Raw genomic sequence first — 10,000 nt, forward strand, 5'->3', positions numbered from 1 at the left:
GAATTAATATTGTATCAGTTCAAATATGATCAGTAAGTACCCATCCCTAATGAAGACAAACCTAGTAGTTTCTCTCAACTGTTGACAAACGGGGTGAGCAAAACATAACACGCACTGATACTGACACAGAGAGCCACACTAAGCATCTAAATGGCTCCATGAAAGAATGCAAACTCCTAAGACAGTAAAACAAGTGCCTTTGGAGATGAACTAATATGAGAGAGGGTTCTGGAGATTCAGTGGATTCCTCAGAATGAGCCTCTTAACTGAAATAAAAATGGGTCTTTATTCCAGAAGGTTCCATCCAGCAGTGACACCATGTCTGCTTTGGGGGTGGGGGGACTGAGAGGACAGTGATGGTGGAGAAGACTGCGGGGGGGCCAACAGTGAATGATGTGCTGCCAGTTCTCTCAGACATGCCGAGGCCGGCGTCTCCACAAGACTTTAGGAGCAGGAGAAGCAGACCCGGGTCAGACTAAACAAATCCCCGCTCACCTCGACCTCTCCCAGGGACGACAAATCTGCTCACTGCAGCGGAGAAGCGGGCGGCAGGTAAAGCACTTAGAGGGTTCAGATGATACGCTAACCCAAATAATCTGTGCTATATATTTGTGCAGGAAATGATCACCATCCTGTCACTTCAAAGATGCTATCTGCCTAAGAAGCACAGGTCGCCGTAACAAGAGGAGCAGGTTTAGGATTTATTGAGCAACGTGATCATTCAGGGAAGAAAAAGCACATCAAATGACAACAAATAGTCTTTGGAATGCTGCCACAACTTTGATTTGTCACTTGTCCTCACAGACAGATGCCTCATATAGCTTTACCACTTCCAGTCAAACTTTAGGACCTTCTACATCGCGTTGACTTGTTGGCCGGCTTCTTGTTGAGCCAAAATGGCCGCGCGTCAACATTCATAAACTGAAGTAGAGTTACTCCACATGGGTTGTCCCGATACCAATATTTTGATACTATTACCAAAATGTATTTCGATACTTTTCTAAATAAAGCGGACCACAAAAATTTTTATTATTGGCTTTATTTTAATAAAAAATCTTACGGTACATTAAACATGTTTGTTATTGCAATCGAGGAACCATTTTGGAATTAAATAAAATAGTGAATATACGAGACAATTCCTATAGTAGTAAGTAAGCAAACAAAAGCTTTTAATTGGCAGCTGACATATGCAGTAACAGATTGTGTTTGGCGGTGAATTCGTTTGCCCGCCAGTTTTACTCGAATCAACCAACTACGAGCGGTACCACTGGCTTATACGCCGTCAAATGGGTTTATACCAAAAAGTTCTATTTTGGTTTCATCTGACCACATTACATTCTCCCAATCCTCTAATGTATCATCCATGTATCCATTTTGGTATAAACTCAACTCGTCGTGTTTGGAGGAAGAAGAATACTGAGTTGCATCCCAAGAACACCACACCTACTGTGAAGCATGGGGGTGGAAACATCATGCTTTGGGGCTGTTTTTTTTGCTAAGGGGACAGGGCGATTGTTCCGTGTTAAGGAAAGAATGAATGGGGCCATGTATTGTGAGATTTTGAGCCAAAACCTCCTTCCATCAGTGAGAGCTTTGAATGGTTGACCAAATACTTATTTTCCACCATAATTTACAAATAAATTATTTAAAATTCCTACAATGTGAATTCCTAGATTTTTTTTCACATTCCATCTCTCACAGTTGAAGTGTACCTATGATGAAAATTACAGCCCTCTGTCATCATTTTAAGTGGGAGAACTTGCACAATCGGTGGCTGACTAAATACTTTTTTGCCCCACTGTATGTGCATCAGCGTGTGTGTGCTTGCGATGTGGGTATTGTTTGAATCTGTAAAGTACTTTGTGTTGCATATCTTTTGATTAAAAGCGCTTTATAAATAATGTTTGATTGATTGATTGAAATTGACTGCTATTTGGACAGGATGGGGGAGCCAACTTCACACAGGTCAAATAACTTATTGCGTTTGAACTACACCAATTAACGTATTTATACCCATCATTTTTTTAATTGTAGATTTAAATGAAGTTTGTGCACACCTTTCTTTACTGCTGGCTTTTAGAAGGATCCGAGGCGACTTTGTAGGCTTTCAGAACATAGTCTTAGCGATGCTGGCGTTTCAGGTGACTGATAGGGTTTGATGTGTTTTAATGTTTTTTTTTCCCTCCTTGTTGAATCTTTGCAGAAAAATGTGTCCAAAAATAGCACGTGAAACACGGTGAAGAAGTCCCAAACGGTAGACGCCATGTTTGCTTACAATGAGCTCAGGGGATAGAAAACGACTGGAGAACAGCAGTCCTGTCCGCAAATTTATAGAAGCAGACTTTAAGGCCGACGCCACCTCCTCGCTGTAAAATAACATGTTGGTGTGCTTGGACCCAAAACATCATCTGACAGAGATTGAGTTTCATGTTCCAGTTCTCTGATGGCTTCTAAAGAACTTGTTTTCTCAGTGACCTGACATGGCGGGAAAATTTCCTTCAAAGAGAAGGTGTGTTGATGTCATGACAACCACCGTCATGGCGACAGTGGACACTATTGCGTCATCCTCGCTCCATAGGATGAAGTGGAACACCTGAACTACATTAAGAGTTTCTGGAATAGGGCTGCCCAAGCAAAAAAGTGGCTTCCCAAATGAAACACATATTCATACTGACATCTTTCAAGCTCACACCATCATTGATGGCATATGGACAAACTACTTACCATTCGTCCATGTTATTTACATTCGGGATATTTGTATTCCTCACCTAATATCACTGTGTTTGCATATTTTTCTTTCAAAACGTTTGGGCATACGTGCTCTAGAAGAAGAGAATTACATTAACGACAGGTCAGAGATATAATACATTAATAATATTATTTTATTACCAGTGTGCTGCAGAATCCAAATAATCCATTATTATTAATTCTATTATCATGAATGAAAAAAGAAGCATTGCTTTTCATCACTTATTGCTAGCAGACACGTTTCATTTGCTTAAAAAATGTACAACATTCCTCGCTATGCTACTACACATACACATTACTCACAATTATTTAGATTTGGCTTCAAGATGACGCTAAAACATCGTCCGACACCACACCGTGCTTCATATGCCATAATTTCTAGCCCAAGTTAAGTCTAGCCCGGCAAAACTTTTCCTCCGGCCCGCGGAACATCACCCAAATAAACTTGATGAAACCATTCAAACTAGTGTTGGTCATGTATGCTGTACTCCCACCACCCCACAGGGGGCAACAGCAAGAGACATATACGTCACAATGAAGCAACAGAGGAATGAGTAGAAGAAGAATACTCACTCAAACCAAAAACATCACAAATTGTGCAAACTCCAAACAGCTCGTTTCCCAGAAATATGAAGGATGACAAGATTATTTTATAAATATCTCCGTAATGCCTCCAAGGTTTGATTTCACATTTTCGAAACTTATGTAGCTCCCAAAAACGGAACCAATAGATAAGAAACATTTTGCATTAGGGCTGGCCCGATAAAAAGGTTCCACTATATATCGCCATTGACACATAATTGATAAATAAAAAATGTGTTCAATAAAATGTTTGATACATCTTTTTATTCTTTGTCAGAAGAAAGCGGAAGTTGCAACAAAAAGTTGGTTGCATGAACAAAGACAATCGCTTTCTGGCAACCGAACAACGCTCGAAGTGATCACTGATCAGTGAACGTTCTACGCTTAGAACCAATCAGGTAACAGTATAAACTATGAAGTTTGGTTGCGCCATCTTGATGTCTGCTGGTTGATTCTTTGCATGGAGCGAGAAGAGAAAGTAAAAGTGAAGAAATTGTGGACAAACGAGGAAAAGTCACTTGGACAGTATGGCACTTTTTGGGATTTTTTTCAAAAGGGATCATAGTCAGACCAATGTTGTCTGTAGAGGATGCAAGGCATTCCCCCCCACCAAGAGCACTAACACCACACACCACGTTAGCCGCACTCACCCTTTAGAGCACAGCTGTAACTTCCTGGTACTATACCTGCACTATTTTCTTACACTTTATAAAGCATTTCTTACATATTCCTTATTTTTGCACCTTCATTTTGATAGCTTATTGTTTAGTGTGCAATCTAATTTTACAATTTTGTTTACATTGAGTATTTTCAATGCTTGTGTTGAGATTTCCTTTATGCATTGATAGCTGAGGGGATTATAACCAGAGGAAGGTTACATTTGAAATAAAATGTTTACATTTCCTTTATTTTTTTCTCATGCTCCTTATTTTTCACAGGCAATAATTGTCGACATTGATCGATAAAAAACACTTCTATTGTGATACAATTTTCAGCCGTATCACCTAGCCCTCGATTTATTGGAGAAGATAATGCCCGCTCGTCTTGCTGCTGCCTGCACAGGTATCTGACGCTGCTGCCAGAAACCACCAAGGGTAAGGAATAGGAGGAAGGGACACTCAACGTGTGTGCTAGTGGAGCAAAGTAAACAATAAATGACCCCACTTCCTGTCAAACAGGAAAAGAAGGTGACAACTTGTGTCTTCAGCTTTACAAAAATGTGGCACTAACATTTGACTCCAGCGTCGACACATGCATCCTCACTTGTTAACAAAGTTAACAATTGTCTACACTTCTTCTATAGACAATCTTAAAGGCCTACTGAAATGAGATTTTCTTATTTAAACGGGGATAGCAGGTCCATTCTATTTGTCATACTTGATCATTTCGAGATAATGCCATATTTTTGCTGAAAGGATTTAATAGAGAACATCCACGATAAAGTTCGCAACTTTTGGTTGCTCAAAAAATGGTTTGCCTTTACCGGAAGTAGCAGACGATGTGCGCGTGACGTCACGGGTTGTAGGGCTCCTCAAATCCTCACATTGTTTACAATCATAGCCAGCAGCAGCTAGAACTATTCGGACAGAGAAAGCGACAATTTCCCCATTAATTTGAGAGAGGATGAAAGATTCGTGGATTAGGAAATTTAGAGTGAAGGACTAGAAAAAAAAAAAAAAAGTTAAAAATAAAAAAAGGCAATTGCAGTAGGAGCGATTCAGATGTTATTAGACGCATTTACTAGGATAATTCTGGAAAATCCCTTATCTGCCAGTTGTGTTGCTAGTGTTTTAGTGAGATTAAATAGTACCTGAAAGTCGGAGGGGTCTGGCCACGGGTGTGTTGACGCCAGAGTCTCTGAGGGAAGTCACGGCAGCTCCAGCAGGACGGAAGCTCCGCTGATGTCTCCGGTAAGAGGTGACTTATTACCACAATTTTCTGACCGAAAACTGCCGGTTGACATGTAGTCGGGATCCATGTTCGCTTGACCGCTCTGATCCATAGTAAAGCTTAATCTTCGGGAATTTTAAACAAGGAAACACCGGCTTTGTTTTTGTGGCTAAAGGCTAAAAGCTTCCCACCTCCATCTTTCTATTTTGACTTCTCCATTATTAATTGAAAACATTGCAAATGATTCAGCAACACAGATGTCCAGAATACTATAGCTTGGATTGGGCTGGAAAATAATGTCCGCTACAACCGGTGACGTCAAACGCACGCGTCATCACACCGCGACATTTTCAACACGACACTTCCCGGGAAATTTCAAATTGCAATTTAGTAAACTAAAAAGGCCGTATTGGCATGTGTTGCAATGTTAATATTTCATCATTGATGTTTAAACTATCAGACTGCGTGGTCGGTAGTAGTGGGTTTCAGTAGGCTTTTAAATGTGATAAAAATTGGATCAATAAATTTGAGTTTTGTAGCAGACAATTAAAGAATATATCAATGTTTTTTGGGGGGGCATATTTTTGCCCTCAGGAGCTTCCGTAGCTTCAGCCCTCTGCCATATTTCCACACACTCAGCAAAACATGGCTAATGCTAACACAAATCAGAGCGAGACCTTTGTTCCAAATAAAAGGGATGTGGGTTGTTTGGATTTGCGGCAACAGGCATCAAACAAATGACTGCACGCAGCAAAGTTTGTTTAAAATAAGACAGGCGCACAACAAAGTTATTCCAGCATTTGAAACAGAAGCATCCAGCCAAGTGGAGAACAAGAACAGAGAAGAACAACAAACTCCGGCTCAAAAGCAGCTTACTGTGGTGGAATAATTTACACAAGCTATCATGATAAGGAGCACAGTGGAAAACGATCACTACAGCAGTCCCTCTGCACGTCACTAAAGACGTGTTGCCCAAACAGTGGAAAAGAAAAACCTTTTGATGCTAGATTTTTTTTTAACACAAGTATTTTATTTAAGACAGAAAACTTGCTTCCTATAGGAAGTTCTATATTAAATAACTAATTGGTTAAAACAATGCATGTTGATACATTTCCAAAAGCATCACAGTAACTGTGCCAGAATTAGATACAATAGCTACATTTCATCTGTTTACTTTTGAAAATTATTTTCAATAAAGTCCAATTTATATCTGTTCTCTAAAAAAAAAAAAACACTTTATAAAAATTTGAATTTTGTAAGATGCACAGTATGCAGTGGCATTACAAACTACTGTATTTCCCTGACGAAAGAACGCACAGGTATACAAGTCAAACCCACTATATTTTACACACAAAAAAAAAAAAGGGTTCCACATATTAGCCGTACCGGACTATAAGTCGCAGATATATACATTGTGAAATGAGTTACAGTATTTCCACAGAAATATTCTGTAAATGTTTATTACATACCATAATTGTTTCCAAACGGTGTAACAAAGCAGTAAAACGATTGATCCAACAAAACAGAAGTCATCATCATGCACCCAATCACTCCAATCAGCTAAACAGACCCAATAACTCCACGGTGAGATCCAGGTGACTTTACGAAACTGACAACACGAAACGAATGCCACTCTGTTATTAATACTACCACAGACACCTGTAAGCGTGTTAGCATATTAGCTAATGGTGACGACGCTAGCGTGATTACGATAGCACGTACAAAGATGCATGATAACACTGCTACAGACATCACACATGGGAAGATTTACTAAAGTAAGAATTGTTTTAGTTATATTGTAAAACGTATAAACATTGCTTGAAGTGATTATTGAAGAGTCTCTCAGATAGAGCCTTCACAGTGGCAGAGCCCAGACTGTGGAACAACCTTCAATTGTTAGAGTCTCCGCCCTGATATCGGTAAGTCGTGAATTCAAACTTCGGCCGAGTCATACCAAAGATTGTAGAAATGGGACCCGTTACCTCCCTGCTTGACACTCAGCATCAAGGGTTGGAATTGTGGGTTAAATCACCAAAATGATTCCTGGGCTGCTCATTGCTCCCCCTACCTCCCAGGGGGTGATCAAGGGTGATGGGTCAAATGCAGAGAATAATTTCCCCACACCTAGTGTGTGTGTGACAATCATTGGTACTTAATTATCTACTAGGTCCTCCCAGTCTCTGAGCCAATTTAAATCTAGGCTAAACATTTTTACTCCCTGGCGTTCAAATCCAGTTAGACAGGATATCTTGGTTGTTGTTTTTTTCTTGTTTTATCCTTTATTTATTTGTTACATTTTAGTATTTTAGATTATATTTTCTGAACTTCTTTTAAAGTATATTGGGAGAGTGGCCGTGCGCAACCCAAGGGTCCCTGGTTCAAATCCCGCCTAGTACCAACCTTGTCACGTCCGTTGTGTCCTGAGCAAGACACTTCACCCTTGCTCCTGATGGGTGCTTGTTGGCGCCTTGCATGGCAGCTCCCTCCATCAGTGTGTGAATGTGTGTGTGAATGGGTAAATGTGGAAGTAGTGTCAAAGCGCTTTGAGTACCTTGAAGGTAGAAAAGCGCTATACAAGTACAACCCATTTATCATTTAACCCATTTACTGCTGTATTTTATTCATCCTTCCGTGTTACAATGTAAATCTGACACTGTGTGCTCGTTTTCTTGTGTCTGTACAGCACTTTGGCTAACTGGGCATGTTTTTAAATGTGCTATACAAATAAATAAAATTAAACTGAACTCCTTGGACGACTAGAAGACGGAAAGTCACTTGTATTGCCGGTTCAAAGCAGGAAACCTGCAGTGAGCAAACTGGTCTAATGAAAAATAATGAACACAAAACATTATGGATGTTATCGAATTAAAAAAATGTAATAACCCACATGCTTCAAACTGTAGGAAAAAAGTAGAAGCTTATATCTTGGAATGCATGGTACTAGTTTTTGATCAAATAAAAGTGAAATTTGTTATAATTTATCTAGAAGAAAAAAAAACCCTGAATGAAATTATTTGTAAAAATAAATAATCGCCCAGTAAAGCTTTCATGATGGCCCCAGTTTGACACTGGAACAGATGATTTCTACACGCCTGGCTGCAAAGAAGTTGCCGTTGCTATGTCAACAAGCGGCACGTTACGTAACAACCCGGCAGGATGCATTGAATCCAAACACGAGCGTTGAGTTGATGGGGTCAGAGGTCGAGAAGGCAGCGGCCTCGGCCAACAACGGGGACGCAGAGGAGCGTGGCGTCACGATCTGCGCCGGCCCTCTCCCAGGAATGAAGAAAAGAAAAAAGTGTTTGAAAAATAAGCTGGTGAGCAGAGACGTTATTTTGTTACGTCTGGCAGACAGAGAGGCACCTGGGAAATCTGAGCTGACGTCCAGCGAGGGAGGGGTGTGTTGAGGGTTGGGGGGTGGGGGGGGGGGGTCACGTATGTCTTTCTTAAAGCAATTAGGCGTTTATATCACCAATCAGAAGACACGCTGGCTGGCCAAGAAACATATTTGTCTTCCACTGGCGGGAGACGGCGAGTGGAAAGACTCCAGGAACGCAAACTCGGCCGACATTCCACAGCGTGATATGTTGCGTCTGATTTGTGTCACTCCGACCGTTGTGTTGCTTACGTCGCACACTGACAGCGACCACGATTGTGTTGTCAACGCAAAGTGACCTGGGACCGGCAGGCCATAAATCATAAGCTGCAATTTCATATTTAATAGAAACACATACCTGCTGTCTGGAACACTTTGTGTCTTTGTGGCTCTCTGGTCCACAACCATGCAGCACCACCAGACGGCCAGCAAAGAGAAGCAATAAAACAAATCCATTCAGCACGCCGGCTTCCTGTGGGCTCGTAGAAAGAAAGAAAAAAATCATATGAAACAAAGCAGAATTGTCCTGGAACTTAATTAACTACAAATCCAAACCACTAAAGAATGTCAAGTCGGAATTCTTACAGATCAAATAGCCCTTCATGATAATTCAATAAACATCTGACATATTATTCTTCGATGCCGTCAGTGAGGATGCTCCACCAGTAGAGGGCGCAACAACATCATCAATGTGTATTGTTTTTATTCTCAACTTCTTCAGAAGAACTGATGATCATACAGAACATTTGAAATTGCTTCACAATTACACTTTTTAAACCAAAATATAAAAATTTAAAAAACTCCACTTCAGTTCACCAAATGAGCTCTTACCGTTTCAGTAATCAAAACAACAAAGGAAAGTATAAACATATGTTTGTGTATGTTTTTGTTTGTATTTATTTAGATGTATTCAGATAAGGTGTCACCAACCTTTTTGAAACCAAGAGCTACTTCTTGGGTACTGATTAATGCGAAGGGCTACCGGTTTGATACACACTTAAATAAATTGCCAGAAATAGCCAATTTGCTCAATTTACCTTTAATAAATAAATCTACATACATTAAAAAAAATGGGTATTTCTGCCTGTCATTCTGTCGTACATTTTTTTCCTTTTACGGAAGTGTTTTTGTAGGGAATAAATGATGAAAAAAACACTTAATTGAACGGTTTAAAAGAGGAGAAAACACGAAAAAAATGAAAATTAAATTTTGAAACATAGTTTATCTTCAATTTCGACTCTTTATAATTCAAAATTCAACCGAAAAAAATGAAGACAAAAACTAATTAATTCAAATCTTTTTGAAAAAAATTTAAAAATAATTTGTGTAACATCATTAGTCATTTTTCCTGATTAGGTTAATTTTAGAATTTTGATGACATGTTTTAAATAGGTTAAAATCCAC

The 10,000-nt window shown here is 39.7% G+C and overlaps 1 long non-coding RNA gene across 1 annotated transcript in view; it reads right to left on the bottom strand.

The window, feature by feature from the left end:
* LOC133556083 (uncharacterized) overlaps nucleotides 1-10,000 on the bottom strand; it is a 522,853-nt gene that overhangs the window by 510,545 nt on the left and 2,308 nt on the right. Inside the window, exon 2 of the long non-coding RNA XR_009807446.1 lies at nucleotides 8,955-9,068. This is a non-coding gene — a long non-coding RNA (uncharacterized LOC133556083). The remainder of the gene's footprint in view (nucleotides 1-8,954; nucleotides 9,069-10,000) is intronic.

This window comes from Nerophis ophidion, linkage group LG07 (genome assembly GCF_033978795.1).
Source record: "Nerophis ophidion isolate RoL-2023_Sa linkage group LG07, RoL_Noph_v1.0, whole genome shotgun sequence".
Classification (NCBI taxonomy): domain Eukaryota; kingdom Metazoa; phylum Chordata; class Actinopteri; order Syngnathiformes; family Syngnathidae; genus Nerophis; species Nerophis ophidion.